Below are 16,859 nucleotides of genomic sequence, written 5' to 3'. Positions count from 1 at the left end.
GTTTGGATCTATTGAAGCTAAATAAGGGAGTTAGGTATTTTGGCTTCAATTTGAACTCTCATTGTCTCTGGCTTTACTCTTTTTTCTACCTAATGTTTTAGGTAGCACAATATCATGGATTGTTACACTAGAAGCCTTAGAGCCTTTTGCCCTAGAAGCCTTTTATATGTGGTTATCTTTGAAGCCTTATTTATTTTCAACAAGTTTAGGAGTTTGATTTGGATTTTTTATATTTTTTGAGCTTGGACCTCTTCAAATGGAATTAGCCACAATGAGAAAAGTATACAAAGGGCTTTGAATGACAAATTGCTGCAATCTTGGAACGTGAATTGACCTCTTACACTCTTATATTATATTGGTAGATCTTGCTTGGTATTATGCCAGCTTTCTTGACTTCGTATTGTTCTTCTGGATTTTACTTGCCTTATTTTTTATTCGTAAATCAAATTCATATTATTGGTGTGAGTATTTTGATTTGGCTAATGTAACTGAGTTTCTTTTTAATCTTGCTCCACGAAGTACTAAATGGTGAACATAACTGCACCGTCTAATACAACATTTCATTTGATCAAATTTCTTAATTATTTTATTCATCATAGCTTAACCTTAATAGCTTCTACTATGAATTTATGCAATGTCATGCTCTTGGAGTGTAAATTTATTTGAGAGGATACATCAATAGAAAAATTTTGAGATAATTAATTGTTAGTTTGTAATTCTTCGAAAGTCTTAATTATTATGAATTTTGTCTATATTAGTGCAGTGATATAATTATATTCACGAGGGAAGTATTATGAGGGGAGACAAATCTCAAGGTCTTCCTTCTCCCTCTCCTCTCTTGCTACCTACTTATTTTCACTTTAAATTTAATCAATTATTAAATTAAATATTCTGTAATCTTTAAACTTTATTAATATTATTATCTTTCTTTGTCAAGAGAATAATGGTTGGACACTAAGTATTTGGGCTATCTTTTATTAATTCTTTTTAGTTTTGTTTAGAGCCATGACTGAGAAATGTTATTTGTTTCTTGTTTTTATGTATCTTTTGCTTACTTGTTTTGTGTAGCCCGGTTTATTGTAGCTCTGTTAATTGACATTTTTAAGTATTTCAACGATGAAGACTAAAGAGGCAAGTCTAAATAATGGTGTTTGGAAGTTGTAAACTTTTCTATTTATGATTCTAAAGTGAGAGATGCAGGAATTAATGAAGTTGGAAAGTGAGAAAAAGAATATGTATTTATAGTGAATACATGTAATAGATTCTAGTGAATACATGTAAAAGAGTGTGGTTTATATGATTCAAGGACGTGTCCATAATACAACAGAAGTGTTCATTGAAAGACGACATAAAACTTTTTGCATTAAATCCAAAATTTCAAGTCTTGCCTAGTTATTTGAATAAGAAATTATTTAAATCTTCCTCTCACGCACCACCTCAAATTTTCTGAGTATTTCACATTCATATATTTATGCTATTGTCATTCTTTTTATCTATATAATTGATTCATTGTAATGATTTTTAGAAAAGTTGTGTGACTACATATTTCAGAAATGTAATGCATGTTGGAGTTAGAAAGAAAATGTGGAAGTTAATATTAATATTTTCTTAATTGTTCGTTTAATTTTGTTGAAGGAGTAGCTTGTGAGAGCAACATTTTGAGAAAGGAGAATGTATAGGGAAGAATTTCGACGTACTTTCAACATGTACCAAGTTGATGTAATGTAAATATAGTTCATTGGGTTAGTCTGAAACGTATGTTTCATTCTCTTATTGTAGTTATAAATTTATAGTATATTATTTGTATAAAAATATTATAATGTACAAATTTGAATCTTATTATATGCAACTTTGTTGCATTTTATATTTACAAATATAGAGAATTTCTTTGAAATGTGTACAGTGTTATTAAATGTATTTCAAGACAGTTATGAAATTGTCATATATAAGCTTTTATTGATATTACAAACCTTTATTAAACACAAATTGTGACAAAAAAAAAAAACTGTCACAATTAATCAATAGTCATATATAAGATTTTTGTGATAGTTAAAATTGTCAATATAAAGTATTCATGACAATTAAAAATTGTCAATATAAAGAATTTCATGATAGTTAAAACTGTCAATATTTGACAGTTAAAACTGTCAATATTTGACCGTTAAAACTATCACTATAAAAGTTTTTGTGACAATTATAAATAGTCATTGTTACGTTTTTCTTGACGTTTATCAGTAATCATTAAAAAACATTTAATGTCAATTTTGAACTGTCATTAAAAGAAATATTTCGTGACATTTATAAACTGTCGTCATTAAGTTTTGATTGACAAGGGAATAAAATCTTTGAGTGTTTCAGTGATGAGTTTTTGTGACATTTTTTAATTGTGATACAAGATCTATTGGTGACAAATTATAACTATGGTTGTAAATGAATTAATAAAATTGTCATGTTTTCCTCTTTCTTGAAGCCTTAATAGATAACAATTATATAACTGTCATGAATTATGTTAATGACAGTTTTTAACTGTTATTGAAGCCCGAATTTCTACTGGTGTCAAAGTTCTCTACTACCTATTCTGAAGTTTTTGCTAAAACATTTAAAGTGGAAGCTAACTTAGAATGTAGCTTGAAAACGTAGTTGAGATTGTACCCTGAAAACATGGCTGAGATTATAAATGTGCGTGCACTGCTAGTGACGAATAAATTCCAACAAAGGATGAAACAAATACTTTACTTTGAAGGAGTAAATATAATGCCTCCAAGCAAGTTAACAATTATCAAATTGAAAGAAACTTACATCATATTACACTCAACCTCAAAAATCAACCAAATAGAGCTCTAGTGATTGGTGACCCAACAAGCCTGAGCAGAATATGACTGTCCTTTGAATAGTGTCATAATCTCACTAACTGTGACTACTTCTTTTCCACAACTTAAACATACATTAGAAGATGAATTTACTTATTGCCGACTTTTTTGAACTACCTTAAATGCATATATGATATAGACGTGGTTTGAGACCGTATGACTCTTAATGGTTCTCTTTGTCTTCCGACACTAAAAAGTTTTTTTTTTTAAATATTGATAAGTTGGAGTGCTTTTCTTTAATAATAAACCTTTTGCGACGTTTTTTAAGTTTCATGAGATCCAAAAATTTTATGATCTTTCGCAATATTAAAAAAACTGTCATAAAGAATCAAAAATCCCGTATCTATAAATATCTGTTGTTTCACTCGATAGATGCGCTCAACATTTTAGGAAAATTTATAAATGACGTTCACTTTTTGTAGTGTTTAAAAAATGTTTTAAAATTGATTAAAAAATATGAATATAAATAGAGAAAAATTTTCTCACAAAAAATATGGCTCACCATTTCATGACATTTAAGAAACGTTATGAAATGCCAAAAAACCTACTAGCAGTCTTTTCCTACAAAAAAAAATGGACTCACCTTTTGGTAAAATGTCATGAGAAGCCAAAATATTCGGAGAATCCTTTCATGACGTTTAAAAAACGTCACAACAAAACTTGTTTTCTTCCAATATTTTGTGACGGTTAAAAAAACGTCACAAAAGTCCAAAAATCTGAAAGGCTTTGTCTTTCCCCGCCAAACACGCGCCTTACCCTTTCATTACGTTTAAAAAACATCACAAAAAACCTTTTCTTTGGCAACTTTTCGTGACGGTTAAAAAACGTTATGAAAAGTCAAAAATCGGAAAGACTCCGTTTTTTCTACCAAAAAGACGTTTTTCTTTACCTTTTGTGACGTTTCATTACTTTTCAACATGTTTTACCGTTCACTAGCGTCACGAAAGCTCCAAATTCTACTAGTGGGAAATTCGTTCACCTAGTGTGAAGAAAGATATATTTTGACTTTAAGAAGATAATGAAAAACTTCATGATCCTAAAGTACCATTCTTAGTGCAATTGGTGCACTTATGTATCTTGCTAATAATGCAAGGTTAGATATATCATTTTTAGTAAACTTATTAGCGAGATTTAGTTCTTCTCTAGCAAAAAGATATTGCAATGGACTAAAACATATACTAGTTACCTAGTTATCTCCGAGAAACTATTGATATGAGTTTGTTTTATTCTAACAAATCAAGTTTTGCTTTAGTTGGTTATGCAGATGCTCGATATTTATCCGATCCACACAAAGCTAGATCTCAAATAGGTTATCTATTCATATGTGGAGGAACTGCTATATCATGGTGATGAGTAAAACAAACCATAACCACCAACTCCTCAAATCATGCTGAAATTTTTGCAATTCATGAGAGACCAGTCGGAAATGTGTATGACTAAGATTAATGACTCAGTACATTCATGGAACATGTTGGAATGTGGCGAATCAGAGATCTCAAATGATGTTTCCAATGAGGGGGAGGAAATACATTGTATTTTCGAGTTTATTAAAATTATATGAAATATGTACTATTTTTCCTTCACTAGGACTTTTTTTCCATTGGGTTTTTTCTAGTAAGGTTTTAACAAGGCATATATCATATAAATAATGGACATCTAAGGAGAGTATTATAAAATCTATTTGTTGAATTAGATGCCCATTTCCCAAAATTACCTTGTTTTATTATTCACCAAATAGGACACCCATCATCAACAAACTCATGACACCTAATTCACCAAGTTCATGACACCTATAAAGGTTTATTGTTGCAATCAATATATACATAAAAAAAAGGCATTACTTATTTCCTAAGATTTCTATTTTTCTATCTTCCGATCCCCTCTTCCTTCAACATTTTGTTTTGTTTCATTTTGATAGTGCTTTTATTTGTTCCAATTTTTACAATACTAAGTACTTAGTTTTACTCTTCAATTCCAGAACAAAAAACAAATAAAAGATAGGGCTCCATATATAATTGTAGAAGGCGAAGAAAGATTGTAAAACTAAAAATAATTTCATTATTAATTATAATAAAATGTAAGCTCATAAATTTAAAATTAATCTTTATGAATAAAATGTCAAAATTTTAAATATTAATCTTCTCATATTCCATTACTAATTTAAACTAAAAGTAAAATCATAAACTTTGAAATAAATTCAGGAATTCAAATTTTAGTAAATTTAAACATATGCTTGAATAATTGAAATAAGATGTTGCCAAACTAACCTTTCTCGTGGAGTTTGATTGTATGTATATTTTTGTAAATATTAGTTAGTTGGCCCAACGAAAAGTTAATGTTTAGCGTGAGTTACAGGCATTTTTATGGTGAAAAATGTGTGGCAATTATAAGGCTTTTAGCATGTGAATAATAAATCGATCTAAAGATAGGTTACTTATTTAACGTGCATTTATTGTCAATATTAGATCACTATGACAAGATTATCGCTTACAATCAATATTGTTGTCCAAAGACTTGATGCTGATGTTATTGTGTTAAGTATCTTGTGAGGGGTTAACAATTATTTGAATTTTATGATTATTATGGTTAATTGTTCTATTTTGATCATTACTAATGTGAGCATTATTAAAGTGTTAAGCAATCAAACGGGTCTAAGTTTTATGATCTCACACAAAGAAATTTTTTGGACTACATAATTCTTAGATGTTGAGTTCGGGGGAGAAATAAGATATGAGACATTTGTGCTTTGATGAGGAGAATTAATATATATTCCTATTGTTGCGTTCTGTGCAAGTTTCTATACTTGTTCACGGAAGAATAAGCATATGATAAGAATCAACATTAGGAAATGTTAAACAATTCTCGTTCAGAATGAGGTAATTGTTCTTCATGAGCAAACTCAACAACCTGTGGTTATTATGGAAATGGAGAAATTACCATTCTAGATGCTTTCATAATATTTCTTTCAGAATATTAGAACAATAGTGTTACAATATAAATGTTCGCAAGTTATTATGTCGTTTAGGTTTTGAGATAAATATTGTTGATGATTGTGCGTGTCACAAATTTAGTGGGAGTAAGTATAAAGGAGACGAAAATAATTTTTGACATCCCTATCACTAAACGAAACAAATTTAGTCTCAATTAATCCCTAGAATAATCTTGAAGTTGAGAAAATGGAAAATGTTCCTTGTTCATCTAGGAATCTAATGTGAACTTAAGTATGTACACGCCAGGATATTCTGTACATTGTTGGGGCTTGCAAAAGTATTATCATCCAAGGTATTTCAACTTTCATGAGCATATAGCTCACATGAGTGTTTTAGACATGAGGAAATTATATTTCAATGGAAGTTTGAGTTGCTTTATGATTGGTTTAGTCATATGTATTATGTATTTTGCATAATTATTTTGATAAGAAATTTACAAATTAAGTTAATTATACTTTGCCTCGTTGGGTTAAAGATTTTGATCTCACTAAAGTAAGAAAGGACCTGTTAGAAATAGGTATGTATAGATCACATTTCATGTAATTTCCATACTATACATCGGTATGATTTGATCTATGTCATTTAGTTCTATCGATATTTGTGAACATTGATGGGTTTAATTGCGTTTAATTATAATGATGACCTCTTTGATCCTTACTGAAGTAACTAATGTACCAGATTGATTAAGTTTACTCATTTTTACAATAGCAATTTTGGAGCTCAAACACATTTGTTATATTAGATATGTAGCCCAGTGGAAAATTGTTGGAATTTTCAATAATATGGGGTTAATGTATTATTTGATATTTAATCAGACCAAGGAAATTGATCTAATTATGTGTAAGTTTTTGTATAAGGAGTAATTATAAATTGAACATATGTAAATTGTGTAGATACCATAAAATAATTTCCAATTTGATGAGGAGCCAAATTTGAAATATTAAAATCTCGTAACCGACTACTAGTTTTTTGTCAATTATAAGGGGGTTATGGTCCCCAATGTCATATGGCAACTTCACCACTTTTTCTCGTATACCTTCAGAGAGAATGTTCTTCTTTTACATTGTATAGAGGAAAAATATGAGAAAATCAAGGCAAATTCTTGATTTATCACTAGTAGAAAGTCGGCCTTCAATGACAGTTAAATTTTGTCATTAACATAATTCATGACAATTATCTAATTGTCATCTATTAAGACATCAAGAAAGAAGAGAAGATAACAAATTTGAAAAATTATCATCAATGCATTTACAACTACAGTTATACTTTGTCATCAATAGATTTTCCATCATAATTAGTAAATGTCACAGAAAGTCATTTAATTACAATTTATAAGTGTCACTAAAACAATCAAATATTTTTATCCTCCTGTCAATAAAGACCAAAAGGCGACAGTTTATAAATTGTGACTATTTATAATTGTCATGAAAACTTTTGTAGTGATAGTTATATAACAGTCAATATTGTCAGTTTTAACTATCACAAAAAATTGTATAATGACATTCAATATATGTCACAGAAAGGTTTATAACGACAATTTAAAACTATCATGATATACTTAATAATGTCAACATTTAATTGTCAAGAAACGGTTTTGAATGTTTTTTTTTAATCACGAAACCTATTTTGTTTACATTTATAAAGGTAACTTTTCATATAAATCTGTTTTGAAATGTTTTTAAAAATCATTTGCCATAGTTGTATCTAGTACTCGTCAATTGTGACGTATTTTACATACAAAAACATATATATTCATTAGTACACCAACCCACTTGCAAATATAAAGTGTATACATATAGTAAATTATATAGATATCAACGAAGGTTTTTCATGTCCATCAACTTCATACATAAACAAACTATACCAAGTAACTGCTAACCCAACAAAAAATGGCCCAACAGTCATCTTTTAAATATTCCAAGTAGCTACCCGCCATGGTTCTCCAGGCTCTTCTTGGAAAACCTAAGCAATGGAAAAAAACAATCTCAAATATTTCACAATAGTATCTGCAAAAGGTCAAACTACAACAAATGTAGCTTACATATTACTATTATATGTTGTTAGATTTCATACGGTGTAAACGTGAAAGGTCAAACTACAAAATGTAGCTAACATATTACAGAAACTCTCGCCCCTGCTTCATTCAACTCTAGCTCCCACATGTTTAACAACATATTCAAAACAAACAAATCTAACTTCGACAATATACACAAAAGTGGAGAACCTAAACTTTCAAATCTCTTACACTTAGTTTACTTCCTTTTTCTACTCATTGTAAAGGTTAACATAGTAGAAAAAAAATTATATTTCAGACCTGTTTGGGTGTAAAAATACCTTGGACACGTGGAGGACAGCCATTGGTGCTTTAAAGATGATTGGAGAGCCAGGTCGAGATCGACCCAATGAGAGGACCGGACACCGCCATTAAGGCTAACTATAAAAGGCCGAGGTGCGACCTGATCGCGGTCCGACCTACTGTATGTCCCGACACGTCCGATGTGAGGGAAGATAAGTAACCGTCGGCTGCGTGATTGTCAGGAGTAACCGTCAGTCACGAGATTGTCGGGTATAATCGTCGCGAGATTGTCGGGTATGCCACCCATAAATAGAGGGCTTCACTTCACACTCAGGTACGAAAAATCCATCTCGAACAAAACCGAGAACCCGACTTATACTGACTTGAACGTCGGAGTGTTTGCCTTCTTGTGCAGGTCCGCTCAGGTGTACAGGTCGGGCGAGAGACCGGGTTCGAGCTGGGTTCAAGAAAGGACAGTTGTGCATATCCTTGCATAAACATTTGGCGCCGTCTGTGGGAAAGAGACAATCCAAGTCATCCCAATCCTTTTAAACAAAAAACGCGAACGAAAATGGTTCAACCAACAAACTCAACCAATACGGCTGATCGGAGAACTCTAGTTGCCAGCGATGTCCACCAGAGGGAGGTCGGAGCAGAGGTGGTAGAAGGGCAAGATCACGAGGGCCTGGGAACAGAACCTCTCCGCAGGTCGGCACGTATCACCACGCCCATTCTACCACCAGCATATCCAAAGCCATCTAAGGCCAATCGTGGCTGAGGTGGGACGTCCAAGAGAACCACCCGAGGCCCAGCCCCGGCTCCAACAAGGGAGAATTTTGACGCACTCCAGAAAGAAATGGAGACAATGCGTACTCAGATGCGGACTACGGAAGAGATGTATAGTGAAATGGTGCAGGCTGCAGACGCAGGATCTCGATCTGAAAACCGGGTGACGCGCGTTGACGTGCTCGAGCAGAGGGGTCCCCACCTCGGCCCAGTCGAGGGGCAGCATCTCGAAGAAGGTGAGGGCGAAGAATACACCCACCAGAGGGGTGACCTCCGTGAGCACCTTAACAGAAAAAGGGGCTCGTCCCTCCGAAAAGGACAGTCGCCATCCCGCTCGCACAGGAGCTCCAACCAGCAGGCTGAATCCTCCTACAACCCGGTAACTCCCGAGGGGATGATCACGAGGGAGGAGTTCGACCAGCTGAAGAGGAAGTTCGATGCTCAAGTTGAGGCTTTGAAGGCCAAGTGCGAACAGAAAGAAAGTCCATTGGATGATGGCGATTTGGGAGAATCGCCATTCACCTTGGACGTTTTGGAGGCACCAATTCCTCCGAAGTTCAAAGCTCCCACCGTGAAACCGTATGATGGGTCGAAGGATCCCAAGGACTATGTCGAGGTCTTTGAAGGCCTCATGGACTTTCAAGCGGCATCAGACGCAATCAAATGCCGCGCCTTCCAAATCGCGCTTACTGGCAGCGCGTTTGTGGTATCGGAGGCTGCCGGCCCGGTCGATCTCAACCTACTCTCAGCTGAGGAGAGAGTTCATCGCCCAATTCTCTTCCCGGCATTATGACAAAAAGACAGCGACTCATCTCGCCACCATTAGACAGAAGGAAGGAGAGACGCTAAGGGAGTATGTCACAAGGTTCCAGGAGGAACAGTTGAAGGTCGCGCGCTGTTCCGATGACTCGGCCATGTGCTACTTTCTCACCGGCATGGCCGACGAGGCCCTCACTGTGAAGCTTGGAGAGGAGGCTCCAGCTACCTTCGCCGAAGTATTACAGAAGGCGAAGAAAGTCATTGACGGGCAAGAGCTCCTCCGAACCAAAACTGGTCGACTAGAGAGAATGATCGACCAGGGCAAAAGTGGAAAAGATAAAGGGAAGGTAGATTCCAAGTCCAAGGACAAGGGACCTCCCTCCAACAGCCGAGCAGAGTATCGAAGGGCGAAAAATGGTCCCAGCCGCAACCGACCTTACGAGCGTTACACTCCGACCACCATTCCGATCTCTGAGATCCTTACGAACATCGAGGAGTCTGGAATGGAAAAACTCCTCAAGCGACTTGAGAAGCTTAGAGGAGACTCGGAGAGGCGCAACAAGGACAAATATTGTCGTTTCCATCGGGAACATGGTCATAATACGTCAAACTACAGGGAATTGAAGCGCCAAATTGAAGACCTCATTCAAAACGACTACTTCAAGAAATTTGTGGGGAAGCCAAGGTCCAGCTCGGCAGAGAAGAAGGAAAAGAGGAGGCGTTCAAAGACGCCGCCTCGACGCGTTGACCGACCTGCGGTCATCAACACCATTTTCGGAGGACCAAGCGGGGGCCAATCCGGACATAAGAGAAAGGAACTAGCTCGTGCAGCCAGGCGCGAGGTGTGCATCATCAGGGAGCAGAGATCGACCTGCCCTATTACCTTCGGCGATACAGACCTGGAGAAGGTACATTTGCCCCACGATGACGCACTTGTAATCACTCCCTTGATTGACCATGCTGTGGTCAGAAGGGTGCTAATAGATGGGGGCGCATCTGTCAACATCCTGTCCCTTCCAACATATCTCGCCCTAGGATGGACCCGGACACAATTAAAGAAGAGCCCGACACCGCTAGTTGGGTTCTCTGGAGAGTCGGTCTCCCCAGAGGGTTGTATTGACTTGCCGGTCACATTTGGGCAAGACAATACGCAGGTCACCCAGATGGCCGAGTTCGTAGTGATTGACGGTAGATCGGCTTATAATGCCATCTTTGGGAGACCCATCATCCACTCATTTCGGGCCGTTCCTTCAACACTTCATCAAGTTCTGAAGTATTCAACCCCTAATGGAGTGGGCACAGTCCGAGGAGAACAGACCGCTTCAAGGGAGTGCTATGCCTCCGCACTCAAAGAGTCATCAGTATGCGCCCTAGAAGACCAAGCCAGCACGGGCGGGTCACTGGGATTTGAGGCCGACCTACCGAGAAGGGAGTTCTCCACGCCAACTGAGGAACTCGAGCTTGTTCCCCTGCTTAGTCCTGAGAAATAGGTCAGCATAGGAACTCAGCTGGGGGCCACCGACAGGGAGGAGCTGGTCAACTTCCTCAGGTCCAACTCGGACGTCTTCGCATGGTCTCATGAGGACATGCCTGGCACTGACCCGAAGATCATGGCGCATCGCCTCAACATAGACCCGTCATTCCGACCAATAAAACAGAAAAGAAGACCTGCAAATAAGGAGAGGAGTGATGTAATCGTTGAGGAAGTAAACAAACTATTGAAAGCTGAATACATAAGAGAAATTTTGTATCCCGAGTGGCTCTCTAATGTTGTATTAGTTAAAAAATCCAACGGGAAATGGAGAATGTGCGTAGAATTTACAAATTTAAACAAGGCATGCCCAAAAGATTGCTTCCCACTGCCAAGGATTGACCAGCTGGTGGACGCAACGGCCGGGCACGAATTGCTGACTTTCATGGATGCCTACTCCGGATACAATCAGATTAAGATGCACGTCCCAGATCAAGATCATACTGCATTCATAACAGACCAAGGGTTGTACTGTTACGAGGTCATGCCCTTCGGTCTAAAGAACGCAGGAGCAACTTACCAAAGAATGGTGAATAAAATGTTCGCCAAGCAGATCGGCCGGAACATGGAAGTGTATGTGGACGACATGCTTGTCAAGAGCAAGCAGTCAAAGTTGCATCTTTCCGACTTGGCCGAAGCCTTTGAAGTTCTACGGAAATATCAGATGAAGCTCAATCCTACAAAGTGTGCTTTTGGAGTCTCCTCGGGAAAATTCCTTGGCTTCGTGGTGAACAACCGGGGAATCGAGGTGTTGGGGGCCTCTTGTATTAAGGCCTTCAGCGACTCCCACCTGGTTGTGAGTCAGATCAAGGAGGCGTACCAAGCCAAAGACTCCCGAATGGAGAAATATTTGAGCAAGGTCAGATCGTACCTCGCCCAGTTTAGAACCTCCGAAGTAAGCCGGGTTCCTCGAGCAGAAAATTCTAATGCTGACGCCTTGGCTAAGTTAGCATCAGCGTATGAGACCGATCTAGCCATGTTGGTCCCCGTCGAGATCCTGGATAATCCCTCGATCCTGGAGCCAGATCAGATGGAGATTGACGCTCCGGAGCCCTCGTGGATGGATCCAATCGTGGACTTCATCAGAGGAAATTCACCACAAGACCCCAAGGAGCACAAAAAGATGGCGAGAAAAGCAGCTCGGTTCATAATCCGAGATGGAGCGTTGTACCGACGTAGTTTCTCCCTACCTCTGCTGAAATGCCTAACCCCAGAGGAAGACCTGTATGTCCTCAGGGAGATCCACGAGGGAGTGTGCGGTAATCATTCAGGCGCCAGGTCGCTGTCGGCCAAGGTGGTCCGGCAAGGATATTACTGGCCTACTCTCGATCAGGATGCCAAGGAGTTTGTACGAACTTGTGACAACTGCCAGCGCTTCGGAAACATAATCCACCAGCCGCCCGAGCTGCTCACCCCCATTTCGGCCCCGTGGCCATTCGCGCAATGGGGGATAGACATCATCGGTCCCTTCCCTTTGGGCAAAGGACAGACCAAGTTTGCCGTTGTTGCTGTGGACTACTTCACAAAGTGGGCCGAGGCTGGAGCACTTTCCCATATTACAGAGTCTAGAGTCACGTCCTTCGTATGGGTAAACATTGTATGCCGTTTCGGTATACCACATGCCATCGTGACAGACAACGGAAAGCAATTCGACAACGCAAATTTCAAGGACTTTTGCAGAAAGCTGGGCATAAGTCACCTCAGTTCGTCCCCTGCACATCCGCAAGCGAACGGGCAGGTGGAGGCAGTAAATAAGATCATCAAACGAGGCATCAAACTAAGACTGGACTCCAGGAAAGGCAGGTGGGCCGAGGAGCTACCGGAGGTCCTGTGGTCTTACCGGACCACCCAAAGAGAGTCAACGGGTGAGACCCCGTTCTCACTAGCCTTTGGCTCCGAAGCTGTTGTTCCAGTTGAGATCGGCATGGCATCTGACAGAGTGGCGCATTACGAACCCACGGTCAATGAGGAAGAGCTACTTCTCAACCTCGACTTATTGGAAGAAAGAAGAGAAGTGGCCCAGCTACGCCTGACGGAATACCAAAGCAGAATGGCCAGATATTATAACGACCGCGTTCGACCTCGAACCTTCCAAGTCGGACACCTGGTCTTAAGGAGGATCCAGAATCATGTGGGCACCCTCGACCCAAACTCGGAGGGGCCGTTGGAAGTCAAGAGAGTAGTCTGACCTGGGGCGTACATACTGGCCGATCTGAAAGGAAACGTTTTCGCGCATCCATGGAACGCGAAGCATCTGAAGCGCTATTACCCTTGAAATGTCAAAGTGGTCCTAATTGGACTTGTAAAAATTTCCAAAGGGATTGTGGTCCGAATAGATGAGGTGATTTAATTTCATGCCTCCGAGTTCGACCAGAAATTAAATGGGGGCCACGGACTCCCACAAGTTTAAATTGCGATGGTTGGTTAAAATTCAATCCTTAATACCTATAGGTACGAGGTGAGATGTCAAAACCAGCGATGAACCAACATTCAATCCTTTGTACGTTGAGTTAAAGGTGCAATGTGAAAGGTTCAAAGTTAATTGTAAAAGAGCTGGTTGAAATCCTTAATGCCTATAGGTACGAGGTGCGATGTAAAACCATTATTGAACTTAAAATTCAAACCTTTAAGTTAAAGGGGCGATGTAGAAAGTTCAGAATGTTCAAACCTCTGGGTAGGAGATGCGGTATAAAGAATAACTGTGGGTTTAAAGTTAGGCACGATGTTAAGAGTTAAAGGTGCGAGGTGAAATGGGCTACACCAAAGTAAGGATGAATAAGAGATTTTTTCATTAATCGGAGAACAGGGCCAAGGCTTATAGACCTTGTAACTCTACCCTGAGACTTACAAGCAAAAAAAAAAAACAAAAACAAAAACAACAACAGAAAGGAAAGAGGCCTCAGCTGCTTCCGAGGTGGGAGGATAGCTCGCCCTGCGACCCCAAGAGGTTGATCTCCTGAGAGCCTGCTTGAGGAGCGCCCTCATGAGTAGCGCCGACCTGGTCCTCTTCAAGATCGGAGTAGTCAGAGTCCAGATCCCTGACGTACTTCTCCACCAGCACCTGGGGGCCAGGAGTACAGTTAGGCCCTGAAGCCCACTTCTCAGCATATTGCCTCTTCAGACCACTGAGATCGATCTGAATGTCGGGCATGTCGGAAGCGATGCCCTTCATGAGGAATTTGAAGCCTGCGTCAGAGAAGTCCTTGGCAAACCTGTCAAAGTCAGGGTGTTGCCTAAAAGACTCCTCCAGCAGGGCTCCGTTGCTGAGATGCTCCTTCGCTATCTCCAGCTCGGCAGTCACGCGCTTGAGCTCCTCGTCCTTCGCCTCAAGAGCCTGGAGCATGTCATCCTTCTCCTTAAGGTGTTGGAACTTTTCCTTCTCCAGGCCCTTGGTGATGGCATGGGCAGCTCGGAGCTGGGCCTTGCGCCTCTCCTCTTCCTTCTTCAGCAGCTCGGCCTTGGCCTCCACCTCGGCCTTCAAAATATCCACCTCGGAGCGAACCTTCAGCAGCTCACCCTTCATGGTGGAGGAAGCAGCTTCCAAAGCAGCAGAGAAGTCCTCCCTCTCCCTCGCTGCCAGAGCTTCCCTTCCATCCAGCTCGGCATTTATTGCTATAGCCGATTGAATGGAAGCAACGAACACCTGTGAACATCGAGAACATAAAAGTCAGACCGAGCTACCGGTTAAGCAAATCACACGAAGATGGAGAAGCCGATCTCACCTCAGCGGCGTGGTCGATGGTCCTCTGCAGAACGGACCCTGGGTCACTTATGAATTTGGACGCCCTTCTGAGGCAGCGGTCCAAACTCACCGCCGAGATGCGGGACACCTGGTCCTTCACCCCGGCGCTTGACGGTTCAATTCTGAACCGTGTTGGCACATCGGACGTCTCACCCATCCTGGCCTCAAGATCGTCCGCCAAATCTGCGAAGCTCGCCGGCAGGACCCCACGAGCTCCGACCTCCAAGGGGGAGGGGGTCTTCTTCTTCTTCTTCCTCCTCTTCAGAGGAACCTCCTCCCTCACCTCATCCTGGGGGGAGATGACCAACGTCTCGGTCTCATTCCGTAAGCGCTTCTCCCTCGAAGGGCCTCTGGGAGACTCTAGCTCGATCACTGGTATTGGATCGCCGGAGGCTGGAGTTGGATCTTCTGAGGCTGGCCCGGCCACAGCGGGAGTTGCGGGCTCCGAATTCTGGACAGCTTTCAGAGAATGAGCCCGGCCCTTGGACTTGCACTTCACATTACTTGTGAATCCGCACACCATGGCTGCAAAACCAAAAACAGAGGTCAGCCATCAGAAGCACAAGTTAAAAAAAGCGGGGGGTCAAGATCGGCTTACCTAATTCAGAGTTCGGTCTTGATGCTTCAATGGGACGAACCGTGGAGTTGTAATCTAACAACCCAGACTCGAGCAGCAGCTTGTCGGTCACCAAGGTTCCGACCTTCCTGCCCTTCGGAAAGTGCTCCTTGAAGTATTTCAGCGTGTCAAAGGAGGCTTGAGTGAGCTCGGGAATCGGCCTGATTGACACTACACAAAATAAAACCCGAGTTTGATCTGAACAACAAGAAAGAAAGCTTAGAAACTATAAAGGGGAGCAAGAACTACTTCGTACCTAGGTTCCCAAACCTAGTGGGAACATCAAAGAAAGAACGACCAGACTCGTCCTTTGCCAGCCATTCCCTAGAGGCATAAAACCACTTCCTCACCCATCCTTTGATGGAGGTCAGCCCCTTAACTATACCTCCCGTGCCCTTCCTTGTGCACATATAGTACCGACCAGGCTTCTTGGCTATTCTCTTTGCTTCGAAGCACGCGAGAAGCTGATCAACATCCAACAGCTCGACCTCTTCGTTGTCCCGGGCTCGTAACCAAAAAAGGATGGCCAAAGCAAAAATGACACCCCACCCATTTGGGGCCACTTGAGCTGGAGCCAACTCGGTTCGGAAAAGAAACTCTTGAACGAAAGGGTGAAGAGGAAGCCTGAGGCCGTACTCAAACATCTTAAAGTAAAGAGTGACACATCCCTCTGGAGGATTGTCAGCTCTTTCCCCCTCCTCCGGAATCTTGAGGAGGATGTTCTCTAGGATAGCGAACCCCCTGCGAAGGGGTCCGAGGTAGTGCTCAGGCATCCTAGAACGGTATTCCAAACCCTGACCCGAGGTGGAAGCATCACTATCCTTCTCATCGTCGGAGAACCTAAAGTTTTCTATCTCCTCGAGCTCGGACTCTAACCTACGAGCTAAATTTTCATCGGATCCTAGGCTAGTACTAAAGGAAGAAGACATGGGGACTACGCTTGAAAAAGAAAGTGAAAAAGGGAAAGCGATCGACCTACCAAGGGTTCGAGCTGCCTTCAGATCGAACTCCAAGAATTCAGGAAGCGTAAGGTATGACCTGAAGGATTGGGGATATTTATAGCTCATCGGAAAAATTTCTCCACCCTACACGTGTAATCAACGAGCGGCTAGGATCATCTCGAAATCCGAAACGTCGGAATATTTGAATGCTCCGACGACATATCTGCCACAACGGTCACGTTCTCTCCACAAATTGGAAGTCGCCACGTGTCCAAAATGAAGTCGTATGAACTTCTCTACCAGGTCGAGATCGAACCAGACAGAGAGG

The sequence above is a fragment of the Momordica charantia genome, assembly GCF_013281855.1.
Source record: "Momordica charantia cultivar OHB3-1 chromosome 2 unlocalized genomic scaffold, Mcharantia_2.0 BLBB01000002.1, whole genome shotgun sequence".
Taxonomy (NCBI): Eukaryota; Viridiplantae; Streptophyta; class Magnoliopsida; order Cucurbitales; family Cucurbitaceae; genus Momordica; species Momordica charantia.
Note: the sequence above shows the minus strand (reverse complement) of the source record.